This window comes from Thalassophryne amazonica, chromosome 3 (genome assembly GCF_902500255.1).
Source record: "Thalassophryne amazonica chromosome 3, fThaAma1.1, whole genome shotgun sequence".
NCBI lineage: Eukaryota > Metazoa > Chordata > Actinopteri > Batrachoidiformes > Batrachoididae > Thalassophryne > Thalassophryne amazonica.
In genome coordinates this window covers 31,886,186-31,906,639 of record NC_047105.1, presented here as the reverse complement: position 1 = coordinate 31,906,639, position 20,454 = coordinate 31,886,186, and the positions used below count along the sequence as shown (strand labels likewise).

At 42.1% G+C, this 20,454-nt stretch overlaps 1 protein-coding gene across 3 annotated transcripts in view; it reads left to right on the top strand.

Annotated features, from left to right (window-relative positions):
- The first annotated feature begins 3,388 nt into the window (after nucleotides 1-3,388).
- LOC117506497 (potassium voltage-gated channel subfamily A member 2) overlaps nucleotides 3,389-20,454 on the top strand; it is a 30,635-nt gene continuing 13,569 nt past the window's right edge. The window contains exons 1-3 of one of the 3 annotated variants that reach the window (XM_034166003.1): nucleotides 3,389-3,630; nucleotides 3,719-3,785; nucleotides 10,800-10,805. The gene's annotated coding sequence lies outside the window, so the exon portion shown is untranslated. The other 2 variants (XM_034166001.1, XM_034166000.1) reach the window with 2 other exon arrangements.

Genomic DNA, 20,454 nt, shown 5'->3' with positions numbered 1-20,454 from the left:
TGCGAGCCGAACCATGCAGCGCCTACCTGCGCAGCTCATGACCGCCCAGCGGTGTCGATCCAGCTCCTTCCAAGTGCAGACACTAATCCTCCGCCGTCGCTCAGTGCTCCCATGCAGCTCTCAGCGTCAACTCTGCTCACACTGATATCCAAGGGTTGAAGCTGTCTTGTTAGCCGTCCCGGAATAAACACCATGTTCGTCTGCTTCAAACGCTTTTCACAATCATCGACGCCAGCTCCTTCCAAGTGCACACGCTAATCCTCCGCCGTCGCTCACCCAATGCTCCCACGCAGCTCTCAGCGTCAACTTAAACACTCTGCTCACATTGATATCCAAGGGTTGAAGCTGTTCTGTTCGCCATGCCGGAATAACAGCAAGCACCGTGTTCGTCAGCTTCACACGCTGTGGGTGAGGTGAGGAATACGCATCCAAAGTTCTGTTCTCTGATTGGTTATCGCGACCAGCGTGAACTATAGGATGGCCGTCATACTACAGTGCCCATGATGCATTGCATTTCCTTTTCCGGTGGCCATTTTAAAACATAGATCGACTCTGTCACGTAAAATTGTTTTGTTACAGTAAATTAATTGAGATCCTACCGGTATATTTTTCATTTATAAGTCGCACCGGAGTATAGGTCGCACCCCCGGCCAAAACATGTAAAAAAGTGCGACTTATAGTCCGGAAAATACGGTAATATGCAGGTTCTGCTGCAGAAACATACATCATGATCAGGAACACACTATTTTGTTTCAGCTTGTGAATTAAATATCAGATTGCAACATCTTGATCAGTTGGACCATTCTGGATCAGTATGCAATTATTGCATTGTGTTGTGGAATCCGGATCCAGGTAAAGTCCAGGTCACGTTGTGAATCACATATCTTTTATTTTGAGTCCTTGTCAACCCTTGGCGGACGTCAAAATTCTTAGATTGCTCTTGACAATTAGTGTGTTTGCAGGAGTAGAGGAAAAAAATGAATGAACCGCTTTTCACTAAACCTTTTGCAAAACTCATCTGCACTAGAAACCATATCATTTTGAAGCAGATCTGCAAAAAGAGGGTAGAAGAAAAAGTAATGCATTTTTTTTAAATACAAGTGTGCAGAACTGTACACACACACAATACTTACATATATATATATATATATATATATATATATATATATATATATATATATATATATACATACGAGGTCTGTCAATAAAGTATAGGTCCTTTTTATTTTTTTCAAAAACTATATGGATTTTATTCATATGTTTTTACGTCAGACATGCTTGAACCCTCGTGCGCATGCGTGAGTTTTTCCACGCCTGTCGGTGACGTCATCCGCCTGTGAGCACTCCTTGTGGGAGGAGTCGTCCAGCCCCTCGTCGGAATTCCTTTGTCTGAGAAGTTGCTGAGAGACTGGCGCTTTGTTTGATCAAAATTTTTTCTAAACCTGTGAGGCACATCGAAGTGGATACGGTTCGAAAAATTAAGCTGGTTTTCAGTGAACATTTTAACGGCTGATGAGCGATTTTGAGGTGATACTGTCGCTTTAAGGACTTCCCACGGTGCGAGACATCGCGCAGCGCTCTCAGGCGCCGTCGTCAGCCTGTTTCAAGCTGAAAACCTCCACATTTCAGGCTCTATTGATCCAGGACGTCGTGAGAGAACAGAGAAGTTTCAGAAGAAGTCGGTTTCAGCATTTTATCCGGATATTCCACTGTTAATGGAGATTTTTTTAATGAAAGACGTGCGGACGGACTGCAGCGTCGGCTCGCAGCCGCCGCGACGCTCCGCCACAGGAAAAACACCTCCGTTGGAAGCCTTATGGACAAGTTGGAACATGTCCAGCTGTTAAACAATTTCTCATATACTCACTCCACTGAAAGCCATCAAAAGCCGCCTGGATTTTACAAATGGTTATCAACACAGAGGTGTTTTTCCTGTGCCGCCACACTGCGCCGGCTGCGTCCTGACGCGCGGACCCGTCCGCACGTCTTTCATTAAAAAAATCTCCTTTAACAGTGGAATATCCGGATAAAATGCTGAAACCGACTTCTTCTGAAACTTCTCTGTTCTCTCACGATGTCCTGGATCAATAGAGCCTGAAATGTGGAGGTTTCCAGCTTGAAACAGGCTGATGACGGCGCCTGAGAGCGCTGCGTGACGTCTCACACCGTGGGAAGTCCTTAAAGCGACAGTATCACCTCAAAATCTCTCATCAACCGTTAAAATTTTCACTGAAAACCAGCTTAATTTTTCGAACCGTGTCCACTTTGATGTGCCTCACAGGTTTAGAAAAAATTTTGATCAAACAAAGCGCCAGTCTCTCAGCAACTTCTCAGACAAAGGAATTCCGACGAGGGGCTGGACGACTCCTCCCACAAGGAGTGCTCACAGGCAAATGACGTCACCGACAAGCGTGGAAAAACTCACGCATGCGCACGAGGGTTCAAGCATGTCTGACATAAAAACATATGAATGAAATCCATATAGTTTTTGAAAAAAATAAAAAGGACCTATACTTTATTGACAGCCCTCGTATATACATATATATATATATATATATATATATATATATATATATATATATATATATATATATATATATATATATATACATATATATATATATATATATATAAGCTTTCAAAACCCACCAGGAGATATCAATATTGAGTCATTTTTTTCTCAGTATGCAGTATGTGAATTATTCTCCTCTTTGTAAAGCAAATCCATGTCTCTGCTGTCATGTTGGTTGCTCTGCTGTGTGACTGCAACTTGCAGATCGTGTACCAACCCCAAAACATGCAGCACATCCTGAAGTTGTGCTCTTCAAAGAGAAGTTGTGTAGCCCTTTAAATTGCCCACACTGCAGATAAGGTAAGGAGTGGTAGGCTACAGTGCGGATGGAGAGCCTGCCTTCTCCATCTCCAGCGTCTCTTGGTATGCATAACAATACCCTACTGCAGGTTTGACTTGGCTCTGCACAACAGCAGCTGCTGCAGAAACAATTCACAATTTTTTTAACTGAACCCACCCCCCGCGTGCGCCCCCTTACCTCCTGCAGTGAATGCCGAACCATTAAAGAGCTGTTTTAAATGTGTATGGGGTGAGGGTGTAATTGCATAATCTGGCCCATTACGTTTATTCTATCACGCATGTCGTTTCAAGTCAGTGTCTGAAGGCGCTGCTCTCCTCAGCGTGAAGGAGGCTGCAGGACACCGTGCGCACTGCGCCGAGACAAACAGGAATAGGCGCCGGATTCTTTTACTGCTGCAGTTTTAGTCCTCTTAAATTACAAATAAAAAAAACATTGAAATTAGCAGTGTGAGAGCATGAATGCATATGATGTAACAATTTAAGGATTTTTTTTGTCACCTGTGTGAGGGCTGTTTGACTTTGGTCACAGCCGGAATAGTGGAGACGCATCATTCTGCTGATCGCAGCACCTTCACTTGTTCAGGGAAGCACCGGCACCTCCTTGATCGCTTCCCTCCTCCCCCCTTTCTTTTTCTTGCCAATCCCTATCCCACGACAGCCTCCCAGGAGGAAATGAGTCTGGGAGGGGAAAGGGAGGACACACCCGCGCATTCTGTAGCCGGTGCGCACGGAGATGATGCCGCTGCAGACAACATGAGGTGATAATCATCGGCTTTCCCAAATTGGAAATTCTTTCTCTCCAGCATTTGACTTGATTTTTTATTTTTATTTTTTATTTTTTTGCAGCTGTTCAATTCGGTACCCAAAAGGAACATCAAGTCACATCTACAGATTTACCAAAACATGTCTGCAGGTATGTATGAGGTCAGATTTGGATAAAATGTCAGTTTACATGATGCATTCTTACTGTGATGTGCTGAATATGACAATAATTCTACAGTTATAACATAATCTTATTTTGCATATTGTACTCAAGATGATGCAGGTTTTTTCCTCTCTCTCTCGGAAGCTATTTCCTTCTATGGATAAATAATTTATAGATGTTTCTGAACATTTCAGAGACAGTCGGGCACCATTTCACCACTGAAATACTCCAACAAAACTAAGCTGAACTCAGTTGCTATGAGAGGTTTCTGTGACTAAATCGGCATTTGTGTCAGACCTGCAGGGTTGAAAAAAAAAACAAAAAAAAATCACATTCTACTCAGGATGTGTATGAATCTGTTGGTGCATTGGTATATTCCTACATGACTTCCCTGCAGAGCATAGACTCTATTTCATTTGTGTGGATGTTGTCGGTTGCAGCAGATCAGTGTCCTAATTCAGCAGCTCCTGTGCATGCTATAGTCACCTGCATTGAGCTCATTTACATGCAAGATAGGTTGCTCTATTGCATATTCATTTGCAAGTTGGAAGCAGTATAGTGGGAGTTTTACTCCGCCAATCCTGGATTTAGACCATTTCCTCATAATAGCATAACATGTAATTATTTTAGACAGATTTGAAGACAGATATTTGATTTGAAGCCAAACATGCAGGCACGTGAACAGTTTGACATAAAATTTGTGAGTGACTTTAAATGCATATTACTCTATTAATCTACTCTATAACAAAGGGATTTGTTGACTGCACTTAACTTGGTTAAGTCACCTTGTTCCTTTGACTAAGTGATGTTATAATTTTAAACATTCAGTGTCATTGTTGATAACTTGAGATTAGTTATATTATATAGTTATATTATAACCCCAATTCCAATGAAGTTGGGACGTTGTGTAAAATGTAAATAAAAACAATACAATGATTTGTAAATTCTCTTCAACCTATATTCAATTGAATACACCACAAAGACAAGATATTTAATGTTCAAACTGATAAACTTTATTGTTTTTGGTCAAATATTTGCTCATTTTGAAATGGATGTCTGCAACATGTTTCAAAAAAGCTGGGACAGTGGTATGTTTACCACTGTGTTACATCACCTTTCCTTCTAACAACACTCAATAAGCGTTTGGGAACTGAGGACACTAATTGTTGAAGCTTTGTAGGTGGAATTCTTTCCCATTCTTGCTTGATGTATGACTTCAGTTGTTCAACAGTCATGAATTTCCGTTGTCGTATTTTGCGCTTCATAATGCACCACACGTTTTCAATGGGCGACAGGTCTAAGTGTAAGTGTCATCGCAAAATGTTTTGCATGTGGAGAGAATGTGCGCACGTTTTATTAGGGCCGTGCGCATGTTATATGATGTGCGCACGTTTTATGATGTTGTAAAACGTGCACTCAGTATTGTCTTGACACATAAATGTTGGCTTTACACTGGGCGAGTTTTGGCCCTTTTTCAGATGATTTTTCATTCGTGCGAGAATTTTTTGGACTGAGTTTCAGGTCAATTGCATGTCCTGAACCGTGTAGTGTACATGGTGTAACAAGCTGTGTTTAACATCTCACGACCACCTCCTGATCGCCGATCGTATGGTCGAATGAAAATCAAACCTGTTTGATATTATTCTGGTCTGGCTGCTGAAGAGCTACAAGCATCCAACCGCTCGCACTGTGCATGTGCAAACACTGCAGAGCTGTCTTGTAATGTTTTTTGTTATTGTTGTTGTTTTGTTTATAAACTTAATTTGTAAAAAAAAACAAAACAGCCATTTGCAAAGCCAAAAAGTTGATTTGACAACCATCTGATATAACAGGGGTCAAAATAAATAGAACACTGCCATCTACTGGTGCCCAGACGCTTAGTACTTAGGGCGAATACTGCCATGAACACTACTGGCCAGTAGATGGCAGTAGAGGCCTTGAAAACTTGCCAAAACAAAATTCCAGATAATCCGTGTCCGCTACATTTAAGATGCGTGGAATTTAACAAATGCAAATACAAAAACGTCTATAAACCCAGAGAATATATTCACGAGAGTTTTAGGCACTAGAGTTTAATGGTGTTGTCCGTGGAGCCTGAACAGAGTGTCTGAAATGCATTTGTCCTGTCATGAACGTACTGAGATTACACTATCCTACCCATAATGCACTGCTGGGCACAGCATGTGCTCACAAAACCTTAAAAGTTAGCACATTACTTTAAAACTAAAACATATATCTGATATTTTCACTTTATAAAACTTCAGACATGACAGTAATTTTAAATAACTTGTCCAAAATTAGTTTGGTTAAAATTTGAACCATAAGTTAAACATGTATGCCTCTGGATGACTTGGGTGATATTGCCAGTATATCAGTATGGTGTTAAAGAAAATGATTTTTTTTTTTTTTTTGTATGTGTGACCAGTTCTCCTTTGCCTGCAGAGGATAAAATGGTTTCTTCTGAAAGCAGCTCTCTTCTGTTTGCAGAGGATAGAACTATACATCTCTTAGGAAACTTTTAACAGGTAGGTCTCAACTGATTTTAAATTTTAAAAATGTTTGCCGCTATTCAGCTTGATTTACTACATTATCGGTTTAAAGTTATCGGACGACAATTTATCGGAAGATAATTAGTCCGATATAATGGTATTTAAAGTTATCTAAAAAGATAATCCGATAATGAAAACATTATCTTCGATAATTATCTGTTATCGGATTATCGGAAGTGTGCCCACCACTGCTAGGAAGCCACGTTGTTGTAACACGTGCAGAATGTGGCATGGCATTTTCTTGCTGAAATAAAGACACCCTGACACGAGCATGACTTTGATTCATGCACTTACATGACCTTGATTCATGCACTTGACCTGTATGACCTGCATGACCTGTGTCGTGCAGGAGAGTAAACTCATCTTTAGCTGGTGCAGACTGAACGTGAGAGGGGCGCCGGTGCATGCAATTGCGCATAGAGAATTTTGAAATGGTCAAAAAATGCATCATGCATAAATGTCATGCTACGTGGCACGATTTAATCGCCAAGACGATGTGGACCTTGTCAAGTTGAGTAAAGAAGTGAACAGAGCGAGTGGTGATGTCAGCGGATCGCATCAGAGCGCAGCTCATCTGAAGGATTATAACAAGATGTTAAATCTATCAAAAACACACTTTAACAGCTGCACACAAGAAGGAAAGAACACACAACTGTTTTACCAAGCCATGACAATGTAAACATGACAAATAATTAGCTTTTTAGATGGCTCAAAATGCTTTCTGCAGCTCGTTAGGTGTGCACGTGTGCGAGGGCCTGAAACTGAAGTGGTCCTTTGTGATTCAGGATGCGATTAGAGCCATTTTCAACAGCCAATAAGCAGAGAAATTGATTAATCTGACACCAAATAATCATTTTATATACACAGCGTCCAGAGCAGATCATGTGGCAGGCGGTGGAACAAAGAACGGTGTCCAGCTGGGAACACAGCGGGTGGGATCGTCACAACGATCCTCCTGTCCTGTGCACCAACAGCATTTCCTGTATATTCGTTATGTGAATTGTTCTGTAATTTATGCCTGTAGCATGGCCCAAGCAGAGGGTCACCCCTTTGAGTCTGGTCTGCTTGAGGTTTCTTCCTCAGAGGGAGTTTTTACTTACCAATGTTACTCTGGGGGTTGGTAAAGTTAGACCTTACTTGTGTGACACGCCTTGAGGCAACTCTGTTGTGATTTGGTGTTATATAAATGAAATTAAATTGAAAATTAAAAAACAATAGGCGTGCAAGTGCATGAATCAAAAGTCATGCTTGTATCAGGGGGCCTTAAGCAGGGACGTTCCTGAAAAAGATGTTGCTTGGATGTCAGCATGTGTTGCTCCAAAACCTGGATGTACCTTTCAGCACTGATGGTGCCATCACAGATGTGTAAGTTACCCAAGCCATGGGCACTAACACACCCCCATACCATCACAGATGTGTAAGTTGCCTATGCCATGGGCACTAACACACCCCCATACCATCACAGATGCTGGCTTTTGAACTTTGCACTGGTAACAATCTGGATGGTTTTTTTCCTCTGTTGTCCGGAGAACACGACATCCATGATTTCCAAAAACAATTTGAAATGTGGACTCATCAGACCACAGCACACTTTTCCACTTTGCATCTGTCTATTTCAAATGAGCTTGGGTCCAGAGAAGGCGGCGGCATGTCTGGATATTTGTATGGCTTTTGCTTTGCATGGTAGAGTTTTAAGTTGCACTTGTAGATGTAGCGACGAATTGAGTTAACTGACAATAGTTTTCTGAAGTGTTCATGTTCGCTGTAAGATCCTTTACACAATGATGTCGGTTTTTAATGCAGTGCCGCCTGAGGGATCGAAGGTCACGGGCATTCAATGTTGGTTTTCGGCCTTGCCGCTTACGTGTAGAAAGTTCTCCAGATTCTCTGAATCTTCTGATTATATTATAGACTGTAGATGATGGAATCCCTAAATTCCTTGCAATTGAACATTGAGAAACATTGTTCTTAAACTGTTGGACTATTTTTTTCACGCAGTTGTTCACAGAGTGGTGATCCTCACCCCATCTTTGCTTGTGAACGACAGACTTTTGGGGATGCTCCTTTTATACCCAGTCATGCTCACCTGTTTCCAATTAACCTGTTCACCTGTGGAATGTTCCAAACAGGTGTTCTTTAAGCATTCATCAACTTTCCCAGTCTTTTGTTGCCCCTGTCCCACATTTTTTGAAACGTGTTGAAGGCATCCATTTCAAAATGAGCAAATATTTGCACAAAAACAAAAAGTCTATCAGTTTGAAAATTAAATATCTTGTCTTTGTGGTGTATTCAATTGAATATGTCGAAGAGGAATTTGCCAATCATTGTATTTTTATTTACACTTCACACAACGTCCCAACTTCATTGGAATTGGGGTTGTAGTTATCACAAATGTTTTGCCCAGCTACATCCATTTAGCATTGAGTTCAATTTTGAAAACTTTGATTTGTGAGTTTTTACTGAATATATAAGATATTCAGGCTGAGCTGCTTGATCTACTGCCCAGACCTGGATAATTTGCAGGAAATGAATGAATGAATGAATGAGCATGAATACACCATTAAAATGAGTTCTTCACAGCACCTGATGCATTTAAGTCATGTTGTCGGTTTGACTGAGTTATAGTCATCTATCAAGTACCAAGTTTCAACATTGACACAACATTAACATAACTTAAATAAGTCAAAGCAACCACAAGGCTTCACTGAATTAAGCAGAGCTAACACATATTTAAAGATGAGGACAAAATTATTTGCAATTAATTTTCAACACAAAATTTCTAAACATCCTAGCTTTATTTTGGACATTATTTTACTTTACAACTCAGCCACATTGGGTGTGCAGCCAGTACATTTTGAGTGCTGGCCCCAAGAGCTGATAAATGAGGAGGGTAGAAGGAGGCAGGGCGTTAACCTTAAAGTTTGATAAATCTCAGCTGGTGTGCAGCCAGTACACTCTGAGTGCCGGTCCCAAGCCTGGAAAAATGAGTAGGGTTGTGTCAGGAAGGGCATCTGACATAAATCAAGCCACCCCAATCATGCAGAGCACAAATCAAATTTCCATACCAGAACGGTCGAGGCCAGGGATAGGGCCCCTTCACACATAACACGCTTGAAGCTGACTGGCACACAAAGGAGGAATTTCATGCCACTCCTGAAAAATCGGAGCCACCTCAAACACCTCGTACAGCTGTCGCCACAACCATTCTTGCACACCAGTGGCCGAAAGACAACGAGTGCCCTGCGAGTGCCCATTCAACCCCTCTCTTGTCGGCCAAATTCCAAATGCACTCTCAACATGACAGTAGAGAACAGATGACCACAATCGAGCTGTGACAACTGCCTAAGTGCAACACAAGTGCGACGTAACCCAGCAATACACATGGGTGTGACTGTGCCGGCTGTGCTCTCCTCCAACACACAAACACAAATGGCTTGTGGAGTGTGTCGCCCCCACCCCCCCAACACACACACACACACACCATGAATCCAACATTGTCAGCTGTGGCTGAGGGTCTCTGAGTCCGGTTGCTGTCCAGTGCAGTGCGCTGCTAGAACAGCTGACCGCTGTGCACTGCAACTCAGCTGGTGAACACGCAATGCACATATGTGGATGGGCACTCATGCCCTCATGACATGCTAATAATTACATACAGACACGATCACACGGCGACCGGCCCTCCCTACCTAGCTGACCTAATTAAACCCTACGTACCGGCCCGGGCTTTGCGTTCTCAGGGTGCAGGAGTACTTTGTGTCCCGAGGGTGAATAAAACGTCTGCGTGTCACAGAGCTTTCTGTTATTGTGCCCCTGTTCTGTGGAATGATGTTCCTGCATCAATAAAACAGTCAGATTCTGCAGAGACTTTCAAGTCCAGTGAACAGAGAACCCACTTTTCTCTTTCGTATGGCTAGCATACTGGCATAGTATATTGCTATGCATTTTACTCTTTTAAATTCATTTCAGCTTTATCTACATTCTGGGTCTTTTAGTGAAGCTTAGAGCTGGTGGCCAGCGATCACCTTAAGCCGGCCTCACGCCTAACGAATTTACATGCGATTTCGCAAGATTCCAAAGTCAGAATAAAATCTTGACAGTCTTGCTGGAGTTGCTGCCCATTCTCGTGATCCCCGTCCTTTGGTGTACAGTGGGCTTACAACTCGATCCTAGCCAGTCTTTTCCATGTCTTGGCATTAAGACAGTATCAAACATGTTTGATATTCTCGCAAGTCTTAAGTCATGTCGTATTGGAAATACGACGTCACCATTACGGACCACCAATAAGTGCACTCTCCCAGCGCCAAACAAGAAGTTGCAAACATGGCGGGGATGCACAAGCCAGCGAAGTTTATGTGGACCTTTCAGAAGAAAGAGAAACTCGTGGAGCTGTGGAGAGAGCAGGAATGCCTCTACAATGTTAACTCCCATTTGTACCATGATCGAGTGAAGAAAGAAAAAAGTGGGCAGATATTGCTGTGGGCCACGGAATCCTTGGTGAGTAAATGTTTACCACCTAGATAAGTAGTTAGTAGCTATCTACTTAGCTTACATTACGTATCTGTTAGTTCGTGTGCGTGATATCAACCTGCGAGTATGTTTCAGCGGATGATAACTAACCTCATATTTGTGGCCAGGCATACATTTATTCAATATCTGCCTGCAGGGCTTCCCGAAAACGTGTGTGTGTGTGTTTTCATTGGGCATTGTTGCGTGCTTATGTACAGTACTGTATTACAGTCCTATTAATATCATGGACAAAAAATAAGCTATTCCTGATGGAGGGTTTTAAGTAGATTGACATTTCACTTAAAGTAGACCTGCAGTGAAATAAATGCAGTCAGATCTTTGGACCAAAAAATGACTTATATTTACACATAAGATCCTTCTGAATGTAGTCAAGTAAATCTGCAAGCCCAGATCTGTCATTCAACGGAGAAATCTTCATTTAAAAATGACAAATTTACAGCTAAAATTTAGCCCTGCGCAAAACTGTCATCACATCCGGGACGCTGCTGAGACGTCAGGGAAAAGACCCTATCCCAGCATTGCGCGCACCAACTGTAATTTGTGGATTTACGTCAGTTTGCATCTGCACCTTTTTCTTGTCTCATACAAAAGGATCTACTTTTTTAAAAAACGTCATATTGTCTTGCGGCACGTTTGGTGAGTACACATTTCTTTTATTTGTGCTTGAAAATTATTTTGGGGGACTTTTTCATACGCCCGTTTGATTGAGTGGTGTCGCATTGAAAATCTACTGTCTTTAGCCTCCGGTGTTACCGTCGCGGGGTACGGAGGCGGGACCCGCAAAGAATCCAAGTCATTAAAAAGATATAAACCTCTCTCAGCGGCCACGGAGCTCTGCGGCTCCGATTACTGAGACGTGCGGCGCTGCGGAAAGTCTGTCCTTGCAGCAACAGGTGTCACCGGCCACTCCGCATCAAAACAGTGAGCGTAGTCTCTGGACTTTTGCCAAGTTGGCTGCACCTCCATTCAAATCAAATCAAAATCAAATCAATTTTATTTATATAGTGCCAAATCACAACAAACAGCTGCCCCAAGGCGCTTTATATTGTAAGGCAAGGCCATACAATAATTACGGAAAAACCCCAACGGTCAAAACGACCCCCTGTGAGCAAGCACTTGGCGACAGTGGGAAGGAAAAACTCCCTTTTAACAGGAAGCAAAAAGAGAAAGAAACACTCAGTGCATCATGGGAACCCCCCAGCAGTCTATGTCTATAGCAACATAACTAAGGGATGGTTCAGGGTCACCTGATCCAGCCCTAACTATAAGCTTTAGCAAAAAGGAAAGTTTTAAGCCTAATCTTAAAAGTAGAGAGGGTGTCTGTCTCCCTGATCTGAATTGGGAGCTGGTTCCAGAGGAGAGGAGCCTGAAAGCTGAAGGCTCTGCCTCCCATTCTACTCTTACAAACCCTAGGAACTACAAGTAAGCCTGCAGTCTGAGAGCGAAGCGCTCTATTGGGGTGATATGGTACTATGAGGTCCCTAAGTTAAGATGGGACCTGATTATTCAAAACCTTATAAGTAAGAAGAAGAATTTTAAATTCTATTCTAGAATTAACAGGAAGCCAATGAAGAGAGGCCAATATGGGTGAGATATGCTCTCTCCTTCTAGTCCCTGTCAGTACTCTAGCTGCAGCATTTTGAATTAACTGAAGGCTTTTCAGGGAACTTTTAGGACAACCTGATAATAATGAATTACAATAGTCCAGCCTAGAGGAAATAAATGCATGAATTAGTTTTTCAGCATCACTCTGAGACAAGACCTTTCTAATTTTAGAGATATTGCACAAATGCAAAAAAGCAGTCCTACATATTTGTTTAATATGTGCATTGAATGACATATCCTGATCAAAAATGACTCCAAGATTTCTCACAGTATTACTAGAGGTCAGGGCAATGCCATCCAGAGTAAGGATCTGGTTAGACACCATGTTTCTAAGATTTGTGGGGCCAAGTACAATAACTTCAGTTTTATCTGAGTTTAAAAGCAGGAAATCAGAGGTCATCCATGTCTTATGCAGCACTGAACAAGCACAGAGATGAGTCCACTGTATGAGGCCATAAGAAGATCATTTGTAACCTTCACTAATGCTGTTTCTGTACTATGATGGATTCTAAAACCTGACTGAAACTCTTCTAATAGACCATTCCTCTGCAGATGATCAGTTAGCTATTTTACAACTACCCTTTCAAGAATTTTTGAGAGAAAAGGAAGGTTGGAGATTGGCCTATAATTAGCTAAGATAGCTGGGTCAAGTGATGGCTTTTTAAGTAATGGTTTAATTACTGCCACCTTAAAAGCCTGTGGTACATAGCCAACTAATAAAGATAGATTGATCATATTTAAGATCAAAGCATTAATTAATGGTAGGGCTTCCTTGAGCAGCCTGGTAGGAATGGGGTCTAATAGACATGTTGATGGTTTGGAAGAAGTAACTAATGAAAATAACTCAGACAGAACAATCGGAGAGAAAGAGTCTAACCAAATACCGGCATCACTGAAAGCAGCCAAAGATAACGATATGTCTTTGGGATGGTTATGAGTAATTTTTTCTCTAATAGTTAGAATTTTATTAGCAAAGAAAGTCATGAAGTCATTACTAGTTAAAGTTAAAGGAATACTCGGCTCAATAGAGCTCTGACTCTTTGTCAGCCTGGCTACAGTGCTGAAAAGAAACCTGGGGTTGTTCTTATTTTCTTCAATTAGTGATGAGTAGTAAGATGTCCTAGCTTTACGGAGGGCTTTTTTATAGAGCAACAGACTCTTTTTCCAGGCTAAGTGAAGATCTTCTAAATTAGTGAGGTGCCATTTCCTCTCCAGCTTACGGGTTATCTGCTTTAAGCTGCGAGTTTGTGAGTTATACCACAGAGTCAGGCACTTCTGATTTAAGGCTCTCTTTTTCAGAGGAGCTACAGCATCCAAAGTTGTCTTCAATGAGGATGTAAAACTATTGACGAGATACTCTATCTCACTCACAGAGTTTAGGTAGCTACTCTGCACTGTGTTGGTATATGGCATTAGAGAACATAAAGAAGGAATCATATCCTTAAACCTAGTTACAGCGCTTTCTGAAAGACTTCTAGTGTAATGAAACTTATTCCCCACTGCTGGGTAGTCCATCAGAGTAAATGTAAATGTTATTAAGAAATGATCAGACAGAAGGGAGTTTTCAGGTAATACTGTTAAGTCTTCAATTTCCATACCATAAGTCAGAACAAGATCTAAGATATGATTAAAGTGGTGGGTGGACTGATTTACATTTTGAGCAAAGCCAATTGAGTCTAATAATAGATTAAATGCAGTGTTGAGGCTGTCATTCTCAGCATCTGTGTGGATGTTAAAATCGCCCACTATAATTATCTTATCTGAGCTAAGCACTAAGTCAGACAAAAGGTCTGAAAATTCACAGAGAAACTCGCAGTAACGACCAGGTGGACGATAGATAATAACAAATAAAACTGGTTTTTGGGACTTCCAATTTGGATGGACAAGACTAAGAGTCAAGCTTTCAAATGAATTAAAGCTCTGTCTGGGTTTTGGATTAATTAATAAGCTGGAATGGAAGATTGCTGCTAATCCTCCGCCTCGGCCCGTGCTACGAGCGTTCTGGCAGTTAGTGTGACTCGGGGGTGTTGACTCATTTAAACTAACATATTCATCCTGCTGTAACCAGGTTTCTGTAAGGCAGAATAAATCAATATGTTGATCAATTATTATATCATTTACTAACAGGGACTTAGAAGCGAGAGACCTAATGTTTAATAGACCACATTTAACTGTTTTAGTCTGTGGTGCAGTTGAAGGTGCTATATTATTTTTTCTTTTTGAATTTTTATGCTTAAATAGATTTTTGCTGGTTATTGGTGGTCTGGGAGCAGGCATCGTCTCTACGGTGATGGGGTAATGAGGGGATGGCAGGGGGAGAGAAGCTACAGAGAGGTGTGTAAGACTACAACTCTGCTTCCTGGTCCCAACCCTGGATAGTCACGGTTTGGAGGATTTAAGAAAATTGGCCAGATTTCTAGAAATGAGAGCTGCTCCATCCAAAGTGGGATGGATGCCGTCTCTCCTAACAAGACCAGGTTTTCCCCAGAAGCTTTGCCAATTATCTATGAAGCCCACCTCATTTTTTGGACACCACTCAGACAGCCAGCAATTCAGGGAGAACATGCGGCTAAACATGTCACTCCCAGTCCGATTGGGGAGGGGCCCAGAGAAAACTACAGAGTCCGACATTGTTTTTGCAAAGTTACACACCGATTCAATGTTAATTTTAGTGACCTCCGATTGGCGTAACCGGGTGTCATTACTGCCGACGTGAATTACAATCTTACCAAATTTACGCTTAGCCTTAGCCAGCAGTTTCAAATTTCCTTCAATGTCGCCTGCTCTGGCCCCTGGAAGACAATTGACTATGGTTGCTGGTGTCACTAACTTCACATTTCTCAAAACAGAGTTGCCAGTAACCAGAGTCTGATCCTCGGCGGGTGTGTTGCCGAGTGGGGAAAAACGGTTAGAAATGTGAACGGGTTGGCGGTGTACACGGGGCTTCTGTTTAGGGCTACACTTCCTCCTCACAGTCACCCAGTCGGCCTGCTTTCCCGGCTGCTCGGGATCTGCTGGAAGGGAACTAACGGCGGCTAAGCTACCTTGGTCCGCACCGACTACAGGGCCTGGCTAGCTGTAGAATTTTCCACGGTGCGGAGCCGAGTCTCCAATTCGCCCAGCCTGGCCTCCATAGCTACGAATAAGCTACACTTATTACAAGTACCATTACTGCTAAAGGAGGTCGAGGAATAACTAAACATTTCACACCCAGAGCAGAAAAGTGCGGGAGAGACAGGAGAAGCCGCCATGCTAAACCGGCTAAGAACTAGTAGCTGCGCTAAGCTAGCGGATTCCTAAAAACACACAAAGTGAATAATGTGTAAATAATTTAGAGGTGATTCAGCAGAGGGAGTGCTTTAGTTAAGGCACGTGAAGATTACACTGTGAAACAAATCGTTATCTAGATCAATCTAACTGCGCAGATTAAACAGCTAACAGATACAGCAAAACACCGCTGTGCTCCGGAACAGGAAGTGATACAATACCGCAGTGAGAGCCAACCACCAGTCAATATTGGTGGTTGGCCAATAATAGAAAAACATTCAGTAGACAGGGACGTGGTGCCGGCTGCACAACAGACACGGGGGCGATGTGAGTGGCCCGCTTCAGCGTTTACCAAGCATGCAGACTCATTAAGCACAGCAGAGGCAGAGAGCGAGGCGTTGGGGAAGAATGTCGCCCGCTGTCGATGTCGCCGCTGATCTGAGCATGCAGAGCTGTATCTCACATTCATTGCAGCTTACTTTTGGATGCTGAAACCAGGATGTGTATAACAGTAACATTACTAACAGATAAAATCAATTTCAATGCGGGATCGCACTGAAGGCGGGAGCACGCCGTCTTCTGCCGGACGTCACTGCAATGACCCGGATGTACAAACAGTTTTCGCAGAGGGCCAAATTTTAGCTGCAAATTTGTCATTTTTAAATGAAGATTTCTCCACTGAATTACAAATTTGGGCTTGCAGATTTACTTTACTGCATTTATAAGGGTCTTACAAATACATATCAGCTATTTCTTTCTGAGATTTGACCACATTTATTTCAATGCAGGTCTGCTTTAACTATACCAATCAATATACATGTAATTTTCTACCATCAGTAATGAAGCTTGTAATTACAGTGAGCAATTTTGTTTGTTTGTTTGGTTTGGTTTTAAGATAAGTCTCAATTAATGTGCAGTCTGGGTCACCGCTTTTTCTGCACTAAAGCTAGCCCTATTTCATTTAAGATTTTGACAATGGAATCTCATGGTGTATTTTGTATTTGTATTTCAAGGTGTATTTGATAAAAACAAAAAGTCCATCGCATGTATTCAAAACAGAGGGACAGCTTTCAGATGGGGATAAGCTACAACAATGTATGTTGTCCTGTATTTACAGTTGGAGAGGTGAAAACAAGGAGCTTGTCTTTGAGGACACAGTACTGCCGTCTCCTGAAACCTTTGCCGAGTGGAAGCGGAGACGAGCTCTTCACCTCTAAACAGAGATGGCTCAAGACAAACCTTGCATTTCTGCAACTATTTGAAATTGAAACAAAACATCACCAAAAACAATCTAGATTTTTTGTAATGTTTACAATGTGAACGACTTTTGAAGAGTATTTACCTAGCAGAAATACTAAGTTTCAATACTGTATTGCTTTAACAGTTGGAAAATGATGAGCAGCCTGTGAGGTCCCAGGACCAGGAATCCATAGATGGGTCTCCCAGTAATGAGGAATCATCCAACGCTGAATCCTCTTTCTCAACACTGCATTATTCAGACATCCAGTCTACATCAAGCCCATGTCCATTGAGATTTTCCAGCCCTTCCCCTGCCATCAGTATCTCTGAGCCCAGTGTCAATTGGCAGCCTATGAAAAAGGCTCAGAAAACTGCCAAATCTGAGTCTGAAATAGAGCTCCAGAAACTGGTAGTGCTAAAAGAGCTGTCCAACACTGTGCAGTCTGGTTTCAAGAGTCCTGCAGATGCAGAGTTCACATTTGGAAAACAAGTGGCAGCTGAGCTGAAACAAATTATTGATCCGACATTGACACCAAGAGCCAAGAAATCCATTGTTACTGTTCTATATGACATACAAGATTAAGATCAGAATCTGACCCACCATGCACACTATGGTGCAGGAACACCTTACACACCGCATGGTGTGTTCCAAGCACAACCTCAAGGGCAAGTCCATTCACCACCATTATCTTACCACCACACACACATGCCGCCTCAGGTTCCACAGCAGCAGCCAAGCTTTGTGCAGCTCCTTCATGACACGGAGGAAATTCTAGATGGGTAAAGCTATACAATGTACCTCATACATTTAATATTGTTATTTTTATGGAATCTGTTTTTGAAAGTGTTGTTTTCTTATATTTGTTCATACATTACACGCTGCATTATCTCACATCACTTGTTTACACTTTCATGAATGTATAACAGCACTTTTAGCACCTGTTACAGAAAGAATTTTGTGTCACAAGCAGCAAAAGGTGTGTGTGTGTGGGGGGGGGGGGGGGGGGGGGGGGTCGTGCATTGGGGAGAGAGGTAGGAAGGATGGGAGCGTAGGAAGAAATGGAGAGAAGAAGGAAGGAGGTAGGGAAAGAAGGAAGAGATGGGGGAGAGAAAGGGAGGAGGATTAATTTTTGGTCTAAGGAGGTTAAGCCTCTGGAGTCGACGCCGTCGTATACGACGGCTAAGACCAAGCTTTACCTAATTATAACTTTTTAATGATATGAGATAGAACTTACTTTTTTTTTTTTTGCTGAAAAGTTAATTCCGCAGACTTTCAAGCCAGCCATCGGCCATCTTTGTACTGTTCATAGAAGCTGTGTGATGCCGTGCACAATGTGAGTGTCTAATCGGAATTGGTTCACTGTCACATGGCTTTCCAAAATCCAATCATAAGGCAGATTTACCTCACGTGAAAAGCCAAAGATCATTTTCAGGAGTGATATGTTACTAGTTGGCCCGTTTGAATAGCCCCCTGGGTGCTCCAATGAGTACATACTATTAGTACATACTCAGTGTGCCCTGCGCCATTACGCACAGTGATCAGTGAAAGCAGGAGCAGACGGAGAGCCTCTCATGACAATCTCACGTGCTCAAACAAAGAGTGTGTAACTATCAGGTTTGCTCCACTAGTTTGCATGTGAATGTTACTGGATAACTCCGTTGCTTTCTCTGCATAAAGCACTGTTTACCATATCAATGGACAACAAAACGCATAGACCATTTTGTATATATTGTTCAAAATGTGTTTATTGTTTGAACCTTTTTGTTGTGCTGTCTTTCACACAAGACCTCAAATTACCTTTATAAAGTGTCAAAACAGTTGTTTATTATAGTTTGCTGTGTGTTTTGAATAAATGTGTGTGGAAAATTATTTTTCGCTTTATTTTTTTCCTTACCTATTTTTGATTGTAAACCTTTATTACACTTATAAAACACAACAAAAACATATATTCTGAAAGCACAGGTTGTCCTGAAAAAAAAAGACATGAAACTTGATTGTGGGATGCAGGGAGAGCTGTTAACAACAATAAAACATTTATGCCAGGCGAGTGAACTGTCCAAAAAATGCCCTCAGACCCCAGAGGGTTAATAATACATTTAATGAAGCTGAAGCTGCTGTTTATCGCTGTAACTAGCAGTTCCACAGGTCAACTCAGTTTGTTTAATATACAAGTGGTTCCCCACCTTCTGGCAGCCAATGGTTTTGCTCTTGGGGGCAAAAAACTGTTTTTCGTGTGTGTGTGCGTGTGTGTTTAGTGCCAAGTGTCTAATGGACGTGTGACAAATGAAAATGATCTGTGTACAGTTACTTGAAATTTCTGTGTGTTCTTGTTGTGTGGGCCGCCAGAAGAGGAGGTACTGCTAGCCCACCACCAAAGGGCGCCCTGCCTGAAGTGCGGGCTTCAGGCACGAGAGGGCGCTGCCGCCACGGACACAGCCGGGAGTGACAGCTGTCACTCATTAATTCCTGACAGCTGTCACTCATTCTTCATCATCGCACTCCATAAAACCCAGACGTCATCTCCACCTCATCGCCGAGATATTGTACTTCTTTGGAGGTAATATCCTCAGCCATTTGTTTTACAATATATCTGAATATTGTGAGTGTTTGCAGGAGTACCGGTCCCTCTTTCTGTGGAAGCTGAGTGAGTGCTGGACGGCACTCTTTTTCCCTGAGGAATCACTGCGGTACTCTGCTACATATTGAGTGAGAGGTGGAGGTGGCATTCCCACCGTTGTTGTTACTGGGTGTACACACACCTACACTTGACTGTCTTTGTTCTCGCCAGCAGTACCAGATCCAACAGTCGGGGACGGTGATCACCTGGGAATTCGGGACTTGGCGGCTCCAGTATTCACCAGGTTCAGTGGCGGCGGAAATCGTGTGGTTCCGGCTCTTCTCAGGACAGACGTCTTCTATCCTCGAGCCTGCCCACACGTCACCTTTGTGATTTGACTGTAATTATATTCTGAGATTGTCTGTATTTCGTTGTGCACATTTCACAACATTAAATTATTACTTTTTGGCTCATCTATTGACCGTTCATTTGCGCCCCCTGTTGTGGGTCCGTGTCACTACACTTTCACAACAGTTCTGAAAGGCTATGAACCTAAATGCTGATATTCTGGCTGTATTTACAATGTAATTGCATTATGATGCACTTTATATTTTGATTTGCAATGAAGCGGAAGAAAATGGATGGATGGATGGACTTTGCAATTGTTAAATGTACAAAGTTGCATAAAAAACACTTCTTGCTATAATTATCTTCTTTATGCTGTTTTTATTCTTTGACAATCAAATGTACACCAGGGAACTGTCAATACAAAGATACAATTTTAAAGAGGTTATCAGGACTTGTATAGAAACAAATGTATTCCATTGTTAATGTAGAGTCACAGGTCACCATTGCAGAAAACGGAAACCTATGATACAGTAAAATTCCACGAGGTGCATGATGGGAAATAAT